Genomic DNA, 14995 nt, shown 5'->3' with positions numbered 1-14995 from the left:
AACCAGCCACAATGTGTTGGGCCCTCCCCCTTCAATAACTAAGAAAATACTTCACAGCCATATTTTATGGAGGCATATTCTCAGTTGAGATCCCCCCTTCCAGATAACTCTAGTTTGTGTATCAAGTTGCCACAGACTAGCCAGCACACAGGCCTTTATCAAGTCAGAAGGGGAGAAATAGGCCAGAAGTTTGCTATCTTTTTAATCTATCTGTGACCCCTTTCCCCATCTGTCTATCAGAGATCTGTCTAGCTTTTAGTCCCTCATCCTTGTGATGAAGTGAGCTCTTTCCCTTCACGTTAACTTCAGCTGTGGTGTCTTACTAACTCTTTCTTGTTAACTTGTGTCAATTTAGGGAAAAAGAATAAAGTCAATCCTTTCTCAGGATTTGCGCCCAAATAGTTCTTCACAGAGATAACAGTATGCACCCTTCCCCTTTTTTAAAACGGGCATAAACGGAGCTGGGCTTGGTGACACCTCTCGGTAGCCTCAGCACTCGGCAAGGGGAGGCAGGAGGGTCACCGGGAGTTGCAGTCACATTGTCTTACCTCTCTGCCATGGTGTTGATTCTCATTTTCATGTTTAAGCAGAAAATCCATAGAGTGTTTCGCCAGCTGTACAAATACTAAAACTAGTTTCAGCTGGCTTGCCTAGGGATCAGACTGTCTGCCCTTAATTCAATTGAACCCACCTGTGACATAAGCAAACCCTCCCCAAGAATGAGACAAACAGTGTGCCTGGCTGCAGCCAGCAGCAAGTAGAAGCAGGGTTGGAAGCTTTGTTTTCAGAAGGAAAAGCATTCTTCACCACCCCTGCCCACATGCCTCCCCCCGCCCCCGCCCCACGCCCTGAGGTTCCCGCATTTTACATTTGAATCTCCCTTTGCAGTGCCTGGCTTGCTGCTCGTTGTGACCCTGTGGTTGTCTGTTTTTCCCTACTCCAGTGTGGGTCCCACCAGGTGGCATCCCTTCCACCTGTACAGCTTCCCCAGGACTGAGCTTGGCAATGTATGCATGGACCACTGATGACGCTCTTCTAGCCATGAGGAACACAGGAACAAGTACGAGGATTAAGGTCCATTCCAAGACTTCCTCTTTCAGGTTTTGGGACTCTGGAAAAGTTACTGAGCCATCTCAAGTCAAAGATGAGGACAATATCCCCTAAGGCATTTCTTCTGTGTGCGCTCCTGCAGGCACGCACGCACGTACACGTAAGTATGTGTGGATTCTCCTCAATCACTCTCTACCTTATTTTTCAAGATAGTCTTTCACTGAACCTGGAGTTCACTGAGCTACACTGGTTGACCAGTAAGCCCAGGGCTTCCTGTCTCTACCTGTTCAGCACTGGGATTCCAGGCACACACTTTATATATGGATGCTGGAGGTCCAAACTCAGGCGTTCACACTTACATGGCCTCAGCTCTCAGCTTATCTTCCATGAGTGTGAAATTCTAGCCATTGCCATGTGCACGTTCAATAAGCATTTCTCTGACGAATGAGGACTTCACCTAAGCCCCCTCTACGTCCCCTCCAGCTGATAAACCGCAAGCAGCTAGCTGACACCAGAAAACTAAATCACTTTACCTGTGTCTGAGCTTGTCTGTCTTCAGGGGTTTATCAAGCCACCCCACGATTGTGTTCTCTTCTGTTTAGGATTATAACAAATCTCTGAGGATTAACCAAATGACCACCGGGATCTGTCTTTTCTTCTTATATTTATTTATTATACGTGTGGAGATCAGAAGACCGCTTGCAAGAATCAGTTTTCCCCTTCAGCCATGTTGGTATGGGTAAATGGAACTCAAGCTGTCAGGCTTGGAAGTAGGTGGATCTCCGTAAATGTGAGGCCAGCCTGGTCTACAGGTGGAGTTCCAGGATAGCCAGGGCTATACAGAGAAATCCTGTCTCAAAAAACATAACCTGAATGTTGTGTGTAAGTTATTAAATACACAGACAAAATGCTTGGCTCCCTGTTGACTTTGTCACACTTTCTCCAAGGGCAAACCAAGGTGACCGCTGATTGCTACTCACCGTGTGCGAGTGGTGGCCTGTGACTGAATGCTACCCACGGTGTGCATGTGGCGGCCTGTGAACAAAGCGCCTCTCAGGCACCAACCACACCCAGTGGCTTTCAGCAGCTGGGGTTTCCGGGATTCGGGTTACTCTGCTGAGACAGTTCCCACCCAGCCCTTTCCTCTTTAGCCCATGAGCAGGTTAACTAGGGTTCAGGGAAAATGGACACAGATGGTGGCTTTTTTTTAAAGAGGGTGGGTTTTAAATATTTACATTTACCTTCTTTAGAACCCTCGAGAATATTTGTATCTAATAGCATTGCCATTTATATTTAAACCATGGTTTTAGGCAGTGGCTGGCTACACACGGTTAATCTGGGGTGTCTTCTAATGCTGTGTTTACTTCACTCCCTGAAGCACTGGTATTGCTAGCCTTCGGAGAAAGCGCAGCTCTGTCCCCAAATGTGGTTTTTTTCTTTTCTTCCTCTTTGTACGCTGCCAGCCACCTGTTCCCACTTGCCTGTGCCGTGTGCCAACTACTGACTTCCAACAGGGAGCAAAAGGGCTGTGTCTGGCTTCCTTAGTGTGCGTAGCAGACACTCAGTACTCATCTACCAAATTCACCTGGACAGTCAATAGCAGTAGTGCAGTGAATAACCAGATGGTGGAAAATGAACTATTAACGTCCAAGGCGTGGCCACCTGTAACTGCTATCCAAAACCAGTTTAGCGAGGAAGAAAGGATATTCAGTAGGCAGGTAGGAGACATTAAATGTCATGATAAGTAGACACGGTGTGTGCGAATTGCCTCCATAACACAAGTGAACTTGTCAGGGCAGCCTCCTGTGCAGGGGCATTGTCCAGGGAAGTCAGGGACGGGCTGAGATAAGAGAAGTGGTGATGTGGGTGTCAGTAAGGTGAAGAGGCCAGGGGGCCAGGCCCAACTTTCGGTTCTCAGGGGGTTCCTTCCTTTATGAAAGTCCTCCATTGCTTATTGCCTGCTGACAACACTCTTCGAAAGTGCCCTCCTATAGATACCACGTGTGGCAATAACAGATACCGTATGTGGCAACAGCAGGCGTGTCCGCCTGTTAATTGGGGGCACAGGGTTCAGAGCCATGAAATGTCTTACAGAAAGTCATGTGGCCAGTAAGAAATGCCCCTGCTTGGCCAGCATCCACCCGAAGTCCAGCAGTGTCCTTCTCTCCTCTTCAATGACTCACTCACGCTCACAGCCTTAGCTCTCCTCCACAGAAAGCCCTGGCACCCACCTCCCTGGACTCTTCATAGCCATTTCCCATCACCGCCTGGATGTTTCCACCCGGGCATCCCAGTAATGTCTTGGAAATAAAACATCAGAAGCGTTGCCTTCTGCTAAAGCCAGTCCACGGGTAAGCATGCTTGAGTTAGTCTAATGGTCTTGTTCTGCCAGCCCGCTAGGAGCGCAGCCTGGAATCCGCCCACTTCTCATTCACCCTGGCTTTGGGGACGACACCAAGTCCCCTGCGTGTCTATTCACAAAAGCTGTACACTTGACTGCCTGACGTCAGCTCCATTTCCAATCTTACTACTCTTGTCAGCGTTTTATTATGCAGGCCAGGCACCAAGTGTCTGTCAACCCCAAACACGTCTAAGATATTGGCTTCTTTCCAAAGGAAAACACATGCCCCGTGTTTACTGCCAAGAAAGGCAGGGAGGTAGGTGTGTAAACTTCCCTAAGGTAGGGCTGCAGGGGGCTCTGGGGTCCCTGCTCTGACTCCAGCCTTTAGAGCAGTTCTGACCCCACAGAATAGCTTCTGTGATTCAATAGGTAAACGCTTTTTCCTTTTCCCAAGAAATCTTAGGTATTTAGTGAAAATGTGTGGCATTCACTGCATGACATTTTTAAGCATTCCATGAACTTTATCTTGGTTATGAATATTACATTTTTTTACCCAAAATGTTGGAGCACTTCATATTCTTCCTATCAAAGTTTCCTATGAAAACATTTTCTTACATATCAGCAAGTGACTTATAACTTAGTTCATCACCACCACTGCCACCACCATCATCAATTATTATCGTCATTATTTGGTTTTAGGATAGTGGAGTCCTTCCCTTGCAACTTTACATGCTTTCAGGGATCAAGTTTAGGCTGTCAGGCTGTGCAGCAGGGCTTTCCCCAGTGAGCCCCCTCCCCAGCACCATTTTCAGTTTCTCGGGAAGACTTTGCCCTGATTTCCATAGTGACTACACCAGTTGACACTGAGTGATGGTGAGTAAGGCCTCCTTTCTGGATCCTTGACACTTGTCTTAATGACAGCCATCCTGACTGGGATGAGACAGGATCTCAGAATAGTTTTAATTTGCATTTTTCTGATGGCCAAAGATGATGAACACCTTTTAAAATATTTAATGATCATCCGTTCATTTTTTTTTTAGAATCATTTAACTCCTTGGCCCTTTTACCGATAGGTAGTTTAGGTTTTGGTATTTAATATTTGTGGTCCTTTATACATTCCAGGTACCAACTCATTCCCTGAAGTCTTTCTGGCAAAAATTTTTCTCCCATCCTGTAGACTATTTGCTCATCAGAGTACATTGGGCCATCCCTTTCCCTCTGAATTAAAGTACCACATTTCAGCAGTCTGATTACACCCTGATTCTATGTCCATGCTGCACTGATTTGATAGCTGTCGCCTTTGTTTCTGACTACGTGGTAGAGAAAAATCTCCCCGCACCACTTTACATGGTCACCTGAGCCAATGCTGAGCGTTTGTTCTCCGTGGTAAATTGTTTGATCATTCTTATCAGCTCCTCATGGAAAAAAAAAACAAAAAGCAAAATTTCTCTTCATTGTCATGGGAATTGTATGACCCCCCTACTTTTAGAAATTGGCCTTTTTTATATAATGTAGAATTTCCCACCCTCAAACATGGAAGGCTTTTCCAGACAGACATCCAGCTCTATCTCTTAACAAGGTAAGAGGTTTTTTTGGGGGTGGGTGTTTTGTTTTGTTTTTTGTTTTTTTGAGACAGGGTTTCTCTATGGCTGTGGAGGCTGTACTATAACTCACTCTGTAGACCAGGCTGGCCTCAAACTCACAGAGATCTGCCTGCCTCTGCCTCCCAAGTGCTGGGATTAAAGGCATGCACCACCAACGCCCAATGGTAAGAGTTTTATCACTTTCTTATCCAACTATTCCTAGTAGTTTACTCTTTTGGCAAAAGTTATATAAATTAATATATCCCGTTCCTATTTTTAGCTGGTTCTCATTAAAGATGAAAAGACACTGTTCTCTGTATATTTGCCTAGGGTTGCTCCACCTTATCAAACACTCTCAATAAGCCTATTTGGTTTGCCTTCTGAATTATCTTGAATTTTCTTAAATACATATCCCTATCAAAAGACACATATTTCTTCTTTCCTAATCTTTGTATTTATTATTTCAAGTTTTCATCATATTTCATTCACAAAATATCCTAAATAATACTAGATTATAATGGTGCACCATTATCTGATTCTTGACTAACACTGAGATGAATCTACTTGTTTCTCTATTCAAGATAACATTAATTATTGTTTTGAGAAAAGAGGCTTTTGTCTATTTAAATCACTTTCTCCTACACCTCCTCATGATTTTTATTAGGAGTGACCATTATTTATTACTTGCTTGTAACTCCAGTACCAGGGAATCCTATGCCTCTGGCTTCTACAGACACCTGCGCTCATGTGTGCATATTCACGCAAAGACACACATACTTACACACAATTAAAAATGATTAAAAAAACCCTTGAAAAACAATAGCCATTTAGGGTCATCAGGATGACTCCATGGGCAAAGGCACCTACTGCCTAGCCTGACTATATGAGTTCAATCCTTATAACACACACAATGAAAGGAGAGAACCAACTCCTGCAAGTCGACACGTGTACTGTGGCACACACACGCACACACACGCACACACACGCGCACACACGCACACACACGCACACAATTTTTGTTTGTTTGAAATGGGATTTCTCTATTATGCAGCTCTGACTGTCCTGGAACTTCATATGTAGACCAGGCTGGCCTTGAACTCACAGAGATCAACATGCCTCTCCCTCCTGAGTGCTGAGACTAAAGGTGTATGCCACTACATCTGGCCCGAAAAACAAATTTTTAAAAAGCTTTTAGAGAATGGCTGTTGAATCTTAGCAGTTTTCATTTGATCTTAGTTTGTGTTTGTGTGGTATAGTGTATGTGTGCTGTAGGTACTTATGTGTGTAGGCATACATGCCTAGGCATGCACTCAGAAACCAGAACAGCACCTTAGGTGCCCTTCTCTGTGGTGATGTATTATTTATAATTTAATAAAGATTGCCTGGAGGCTCAGAATGCAAAGCCAGCTACACTAGTTAGACAGAGAAGCTGGGCAGTTGTGGCCACACCTTTAATCCCAGGACACAGGAGACAGAGGCAGATGGATTTCTGTGAGTTCAAGGCCACCCAGGGCTACATTAGAATGAATCCGTCTAAAAGAGAAACAGCTCACGCCTTTAATCCCAGAACTAGAGAGACTATAGGGAGCTCAGTGCAGTCTCTGGGGGCAGTCTAGGATTCTGAGGCTTGGTGGAGAGCAGTGCAGTCTGCAGATGCAGTCTGAGGACAGGATCACCCCTTCTGTCTTAGCATTGGCAGATGTGAGAGCTCTGTGGTGGCTGGCTGCTTTGCTTCTCTGATCCTCATCTTGAACCCCAATATCTATCTGTCTCTGGGATTTTATTATCCGTGCTACACTTCTCCAGCACTCTCCACAGTGTTCCATGGGACAGACTCTCTCACTGAGGCCGGAGCCAGGCTGATGTTCAGGGAGGCTCAGCGATTTTCTTATCTCTTCCCTTCCCACAGCACTGCTGTCACAGGTGATCATATCCTTACACAAGTGCTGAGGTCTGAACCAGGTCCTCATGCTTGTGAGGCAAGTGTCATTGCCCAGTGAGCCATCTCTGCAATCCCTCGTTTGATATCATTACTACTACTACTGTTATTATTTAACATTTTCCATGCTGAAGAATCAAACCCAAGGCCTTGCACATATTAAGTAAGCACTCTACTACCGAGATTTATTCTGGGTCCAACTGGCATCTTCTCTTCTTTAGTTTACTGGGGAGATGGTCACAGTAATGGGCTTCTCATATAAACCTTGCTTGTTCACTACTTTATATTTTTCAATAGGATAAAGACATTTATAAGATGGCAACATTTTATTTGCAATTTTGATAATGAAATCGCATGTGAGCCAGGGATGTAGCTCAGTGGGAGAGTGCTTCTATAACATATTCAAGGCCTGGAGCTTGAGTCTCAGCCCTGCAAGAAAGCAAACCAAACCATGAAGTGAATTAGTTTATGATTGGAGTTATGTGTTGTGGGATAATCTTTTTTTTTTTGAGACAGGATTTCTCTGTGGCTTTGGAAGATGTCCTGGAATTAGCTCTTATAGACCAGGTTGGTCTCGAACTCACAGAGATCCTCCTGCCTCTGCCTCCTGGGATTAAAGGCTTGCACCACCACCTCCCGGCTGGGATAATCTTTTTATACACTGTGGAGATGTGTCTTTGCCAAGGCACCTCCTAATTGATTTAATAAAGAGCTGAATTTCCAGTAGGTAGGCAGGAGGGGTTATGCAAGACTTCCAGGCAAAGAGAGAATTCAGAGGGTTAGAAAGGAGGCAAAAAGGAAATGCCTGTGAGACTCAGGGAGAGTCGGTCATACAGATGAAGGAGGGGGGAAAAAACAACAAACCACATAGCAGAGCATAGAAACAGGATAATTTAAGTTATAAGAGCTAGTTGACGATAAGCCTAAGCTAAAAGCCAAGTTTTCATAATTAATAGCAAGTCTCCATGTCATTATTGGGGAGCTGGTGATCCTAACAAAAGTCCAACAGAAGACCTGCTACAGTTGTAATTAATAATTATCAGCCCAGACACAGTTGCATGGTGCACTGATATAATACAAGCCCCCAAGAGGCAGAGGCAGGAGGGTGTTAATCCCAAAGATGGGAGGAGAAAGACCACTGACCCAAATCATCTTGTCCAAATTAATTAAAACAAGCAAATTTTTATTTGTGTGCATGGGTTGCCTCTCCCTACAGTGGAGTTCAAGAGGTCATTCCTGGATGTGAGGAAGACATTATAGCTCAGGGGTAGGGGATTTTCAAATGGGGGATTTGCCTGGAAAAATAGGTAGGGGTTACAGGAGCAGAACATAGCACAACAAGTTAATCCCTCCTGACACAAAGACACGGTTACAAGGTGGACATAACAAGGTAGTCCTTACTACAAGTAATCATAACAAGGTAGTCATAAGTGGTCATATAACTTGTAGTTGTTTTTTTTTTCACTCTTTGGGGGCCTGCCACCCAGCTCCCAAATAAATACACAGAGACGTATTCTTATTTATAAATGCCCAGCCTTTGCTTGGCTTGTTTATAGGCATCTTAACTTATCCCATCTACTGTTTGCCTTTTTACCTTTCTCTATTGTACATACCTTTCTTTCCTTCTTAATCCATGGCTAGGTGGCTGGCCCTTGGCATCCTCTCCTTTCCTACTAAGGAATTCTCCTTTATACCTATCTTGTGTTTCCCCTAATTTCCCCCTAATAGCTCCTGATTTTACATTAAGGACTTTGGTGTTGGTTAAGTTAACAGGGATTTCTGTAGCTGAATTAGCTGTACTTTAATTTCTAAGTGGCACCCAGGTGTTGAGGCTGCCCATCCTTGGGGCAGCAGGTTCTAACGAGTTCACATTTCAGCTTCGATTCTTTCAAGGTAACTAAACCTCAAAAGTGAGGCCATTGCAAACCTGTTGTCAATCACCTTCCATTACTCTGCAATGATTGGTCCATTCATGATTCTTCCCTCTTCTAGGGTCAATATTATGTAACAAGCATTCTTCCTGCCAGCCTGGTCCCAGAGCTGCATCAGTCCCAAATGAACACACAGGACAATATATTAATTATGAAGCTGTTGGCTGTTTGTTATGGTTTCTTATTGGCTAGTTCTGACTTAATTATTAACCCATAACTGCTAATCTGAATATTTCCACGTGGTCTTCTCTTACTGGAGAAAGGGTCCGGACTTTCTCCTCTTGGGTCCTACATGGTGACTGACTGTGCCTCTGTTTCCCAGAATCCACCACCTCTCCTAGTCCCACCTATCTTGCTTCCCTATTTTCCAACAGTGCTTTATTCATCAACCAATAAGACAAACATATACACAGAAGGACTTTCCCCATCAAATATTAATCATATTTTGCTATGAAATCATGTATTTTCTCTCTTTTCTTTTCTTTTTCCCTTTTTTGTTTTATTAGACAGGGTTTTTCTCTGTGTAGACTTGGCTGTTCTGGAATTCCCTCTGTAGACCAGGCTGGCCTCAAACTCACAGAGATCCACTTGCCTCTGCCTCCTGAGTTCTGGGATTAAAAGCATGTGCTACCACTGACAGGCTTTCTACATACTTTTTAAGTGCTTAGAGATTGTGCTTGGGCACATGTTTAATTTATTAACAACTCAATGAAGACCCTGAAGTGCACAGCCAATAAACCGATGTTGATGAAACACCTGAGACCTTTTGGAATCACTCTGGATATGGTAAAACTATAAACAAATGTTTGCTGTGTATCCAAATCTAATAACAATACCTACCAGAGAGTGCTCTTGTCTGTGCCACACGGCACTGACCTTCAAGTGTACTTAGTCCTTTTTCAAAATGGCACTGACCACAGAGCCCTCTAGTCAATGCCTGCAGATCACACACAAGGGTCTCAGTAGTTTTTCTCAGAGAGTCAGCTATCACCACTTAACCTACCGATCCTTAGCCTCAAAGCTTGCTGAATCTGTTTGAAGAAAAAAAATAAGTGAGCTGGCCGCACAGCTCCAAGGCATCCAACTTCTCTCTGCAACATTATTCCACCCTCACAGCAGGCCTGGGAGCTGAGGTCTCCACCACCATTGTGCGATTGGTGGTGATGTGTTAGCATGGGCTTCTGTGCAGAAAGAACTCAGTTCAAGGCTCACTCTCCCTGGAAACCCCATGTGGAGCACGTGGGGATAAGAGGACTTGGGAGTAAGATGGCTTTCGTTTGTTTGTTTTTTCCTATTCTGTCTCATCACTAGTCTACCAGTTAACACAATGCTCTGATACCCCACAGGGCTCTTTCCCTACACACCAAGCAACCAGTCAGGGATGACACCAGATTCTGCAGCAGCCACCAGCTGGATAGCCTCTAATCCACTCAGATTCTGACACTACTGACCTGGAATTAATATCAGATGCTGCAGGTCTATGGTTTGGGTCTTAAGACTGCTCCAACTTCGGGGGTTCATTGTGAGCATAAGGTCTGGCCTGTGTTCCTGGCCAATCCTTTATAATTTGGAGTTCCCATGACAGTCTCTTTGAGTTTTACTAATTTGCTAGGATGGATCAGAGAGCTCAGGGAAGGATTTACCTATGGCCCACAATATATTGACCTGTTGCTTTGGAATATCCCAAACAAAGTGTGTGGTTTTTCTCTCAGGTTTCCAGTAGAGGGGTAGGACACCCACCTTTTCAATGTAACAGCCTTAACATGAAGTGACTATTATTCATGCAGTGAAATAAGATAGTATTTATAATGCCACTAGTTACTTTCTATTCGCTGTGACAAAGTATCTGATGAAGTCCATTTCAGGAATGGACTTTTTGGCTCAAAGCATGAGCATGTAGCACCAAGATCAAGAACCGAGGCCAGGCCTGGTGACACATGCCTTTAATTCCAGCAGTTGGGGAATCTCTGAGTTAAAGGCCAGTCTGATTTACAGAGAGAGAGAGAGAGAGAGAGAGAGAGAGAGAGAGAGAGAGAGAGAGAGAGAGAGAGAGAGTTCCAGGACAGCCAGGACCTCGTAGTGAACGCTTGTCTCGAAAACAAACAAAAAGAATGATTGGCTAGAAGCAGAGAGGTGAATACTGGTGTTCATCTGGCTTCTCCTTTTTTCCATTTTGATTCAGTCCCAGAACCCGACTCATGTAAGGCTCACATTCAGGTTAGGTCTCTTCAGTCAGTGCTGCTGACAATGCCCTCAGACTCACTCAGAGGTATATGTATCTCCCAGGTGACTCCAAATCACATCGTGTTGACAACCAAGACGAGGAGTCCCACACTGACGCTGAATTTTTCCATTCAGTGGTGTGTGCAGATGTTGACTACAGAAGGAAGATTCCTCTCAGGAATAAGCAAGCAGCAAGGGCAAGGGACCCTTCCCATTTGTCTGCCATATCCAGAAACAAGGCTCTGTGTTAATTCTGACTGGGAAGAACATAACAAGGATACTTTGTACTGTGAGTCATTCAAGTCTTATATGCAAGCATAATAAAAGGATACATGACTAGTTAGAGGCATACCTAAAGAATTAAAGGACATTTGATCTCTACTAAATTAGCAGATTTTAGTCAGCGATCCTGGAATAATTTGCTTATGTACACTATAATGTGTCCATGTATCTACCAAATGATTCATTAGATGAGTTACTTCCTCTATTACCCTCCACTCAGTTCCTGAGAACCAGGTATTTCACCTATGATTTTCTGTTCAATCTGTCCTTTTACCTTCCATACCTCAGGGACAATGGCCCTCTGATGTCAATCTTGCCTTCAGGACCAGTCCAGTGTGACAAAGCACCATTGACCATGTCAATCTCCAATCTTTCAATATCTTCCCCTTGTCTATACCTTAGAACTCTTCAACCAAGAGCACAAGACCCAGTAAGCTGATGTTGGGGTCACAAAGGGATACTCAAAAGTATGACATGTTAGTGTCTTGAATATTTTGGGATGAAGGGGTTGGAAGACCTCAGAAGTAAGGTCTCTCAGATCTCTCCTGCCCTTCCTGTCCCTTGTTCTCTTTGTTCCTTGAAGAAAGTCACAGAGAGCAAAATTGCCATGGTGGGAAAGCGCTCTTCACATTCCTTGCCATTGACATTTTTGAAAGAAACACTTCCCTGTCCCACAACCAAATAACATTTTCAATTGTTTAATGAAGTTGACTGTTCACTGAAAAAGCAAAAACACCCAGATCAAATCTCTTTGGATTTTGTTTTGTTTTGTTTTGGGTTTTTGTATTGCTTTGTTTTTCAAGACAGGGTTTCTCTGTGTAGACTTGGCTGTCCTGGAACTCACTTTGTAGCCCAGGAAGGCCACTGAACTCAGAGATTCTCCTGCCTCTGCCTCCTGGGTGCTGGGTGCTGGGATTAAAGACGTGTGCCACCACTTCCCGTGTGTTCAGATATTTTATAGCAAAATGGATACACTATTTTCTTACTTCATGTACCAAATAAGTGACCTCCAGCCCACAGGGCCTGACGGACAAGTCGACAAACCATTTCAGTTCAAACGTGAGTCCTGCCCAGATTTGGTGTGCAGCGCTACATTTCACAGACCCTCTGGTTCCTCTAGCCCAGAAGATAAGTGGGAACTCTGAAAGGACTGACCCCCTGCAGCCATGGTTAGAGAGCAGGTGTGCTAGGTGTGGTCCGAACCAGCCCTCTGTAAAAGCAAGAAGGCATTTGCTTTAGGCATTCATCTCTACGGAGCTCCTATAGCAGACAAAAATCTCCAAAGAGACTTGAAGAAAGAAATAGAATAAGAGCAACCATCTGTGTCTGGGGAAAATAAATTGTTGCATGAATAAAGAATTAGATTCGAGCAGAGAGCTCTGGGATAACCGCAGACAACCCTGGACTCTGCAAAGGACTTGAACTCTGGTTCAATCAACCAATAGGATTCAACCCTTCCATCTGCAGCCTAGAGCAAGCCCAGGAAGGTCTATATGAACACAAACTAGACCCTTGCTTCTTGGATAGGCTCTGCCCTCGATAATCTTGGGAGCAGCAACCCGATCATTGGCATTGCTTCCAACAATGTTCAGCATGTTCACTCCCCAGGCATGAAAATGGAAGAGGAAGGCCTATCACATCTTGGGAGAAATTGTTTTACTTCATAGTTGGGAGTCTCTTCATTAAAAATGGATCCTAATTGAAAAATAATTTGTTCTTTTTATTTTACGCACATTGGTGTTTGTGCCTACATGTTTGTCTGTGTGAGGGTGTCAGATACACTTGAACTGGAGTTAGAGAAAGCTGTGAGCTACCATGTGAGTGCTGGGAATTGAACCCAGGTAACTCAGTGCTCTTAACCACTGAGCCATGCCCAGGTAGGTAATTTTCTTTGAGTCAGGATTTTAGCCAGGTGTAGTGGTGCACACCTTTAATCCCAGCATTTGGAAAGCAGAGGCAGGTGAATTTCTGTGAGTTTGTGGCTAGCCTGGTCTACAGAGTGAGTGCCAGGACAGCCATGGCTACACAGTGAAACCCTGTCTCAAAAAAACAAAAAGAACAAAGGACAAAGGAAGGAAGGAAAGAAGGAAGGAAGGAAGGATTCCTACTCTAGGTAATGTAAATTCTGTCTAAGGCTTTGGCCACACATTGTCTTTCTCTTAAAAGATTTCCATAGGTGCTGATTTGTATTCAATGGATGTGGCCAAATTTCTGACTTACATTTCCTCCTTGCTTTACCTAGTAGAAATCTGGGGTTCATTTGTTGTTGTGCTTAGTTTTGGTTTGGTTATGTGTAGGCAGACATGGTGCTGGAGTAGTAGCTGATGGTCCTATATTGTAGGCAACAGGAAGTGATTGCAGTGTCACACTGAGGGAAGCTTGAGTGACGGAGACCTCAAAAGCCCACCCCATAGTGACACACTTCCTCCAACAAGGTCATACCTCCTAAGTGCCACTCCCTTTGGGGGCTCTTTTCATTGAAATCACCACACAATCTAGAAGGAGAGAACTTCATTTGAGAGGCACCCTCCATAAGATCCAGCTGTAAGACATCTTCTTAATTAGTGATTGATGGGAGAAGGCCTAGCCCACTGTGGGTCGCGCATCCCTGAGCTGGTGGTCTTGGGTTCTATAAGGAAGTAGACTGAGCAACCCATGGAGAGTGAGCCAATAAACAGCACTCTTCCATGGCCTCTGCATCAGCTCCTGCCTCCATGTTCCTGCCTGGTTGAGTTCCTGTCCTGACTTCCTTTGATGGTAAACTATAATGTAAAAGTGTAAGCTGAATGCCCCCCACCCACTCCCTAAGTTTTTGGTCACAATGTTCCATCACAGCCAATAATGACCCTAACTAAGTTTCTCCACCTTGACACTACTGCAACAAATAATTCCTGGCTGGGAATTGAGGGCGAGGGGCTGTCCTTTAAATTGTGGATTGTTCAGCAGCAACCCTGGTCTTGACTCACTAGATATGGATACGGGTTATCTCCCACCAACTACACCCCGCCCCCCCACTGTGGCAGGCTGTGAAGATGAGGGGTTACATGGACTGGGAGAGTGTTTCTGCATCCAATCACAGCTGCAAGAAGTGGACTTTCTGTGAAAATCCCGCCATCATACGATTTCTGCACTTCATGTTGCACATTGTGCTTCAACCCAACGAGTATTGGAAAGGAAGAAAGATAGCATCAGTGAGCCGCAGGCCTCTCAGAGGAACAGAGAATGAGAGAAGAGAAGGGAAAGCAGGCACGCGCGGAGGGGTGCAGGGTGGGGTGGGGTGGGATGTGGGGGTCACATGTGCCGTTAGAATTCCCGATAGGAAGTCCAAACAGGATATGAACAAATCTACAGAGAGGTCAGGGTCACTTAAGGAATCCTGAGTTTCAGGATTTGCATGTTAGTCTCCAGGCTATTAAAAAAAAAAAAAAAAAGGAAAAAGAACAAGCCACTGAGACAAATGTTGGTGACTCAAACGTGAGCAGGCTGTGGGTGACAAAGTTGACAGGAAACGCCTGCTCACAGCAAAATTGTGAGCAGTGAAGCCAGAGTTAATCGAGCCTCCTCCTAGTCCAGCATCTTACGCTCAGGATTGATATCAGAATGTCCAGTTCTCAAAAGTTACTCATGCGGGGGAAGGTGGGCGAGA

General features: G+C 44.6%; 1 long non-coding RNA gene across 1 annotated transcript; it reads left to right on the top strand.

Moving 5' to 3' along the window:
• Nucleotides 1-900: 900 nt before the first annotated feature.
• Nucleotides 901-1958, top strand: LOC110342059. The gene is made up of 2 exons (XR_002384050.2): nucleotides 901-1210; nucleotides 1653-1958. It is a non-coding gene; the product is annotated as an uncharacterized LOC110342059 (long non-coding RNA).
• The last annotated feature ends 13037 nt before the right edge of the window (nucleotides 1959-14995 follow it).

The sequence above is a fragment of the Mesocricetus auratus genome, unplaced genomic scaffold (genome assembly GCF_017639785.1).
Source record: "Mesocricetus auratus isolate SY011 unplaced genomic scaffold, BCM_Maur_2.0 Super-Scaffold_100006, whole genome shotgun sequence".
In the NCBI taxonomy this organism is placed as follows: Eukaryota; Metazoa; Chordata; class Mammalia; order Rodentia; family Cricetidae; genus Mesocricetus; species Mesocricetus auratus.
Note: the sequence above shows the minus strand (reverse complement) of the source record. Positions and strands in the feature narration are given on the sequence as shown.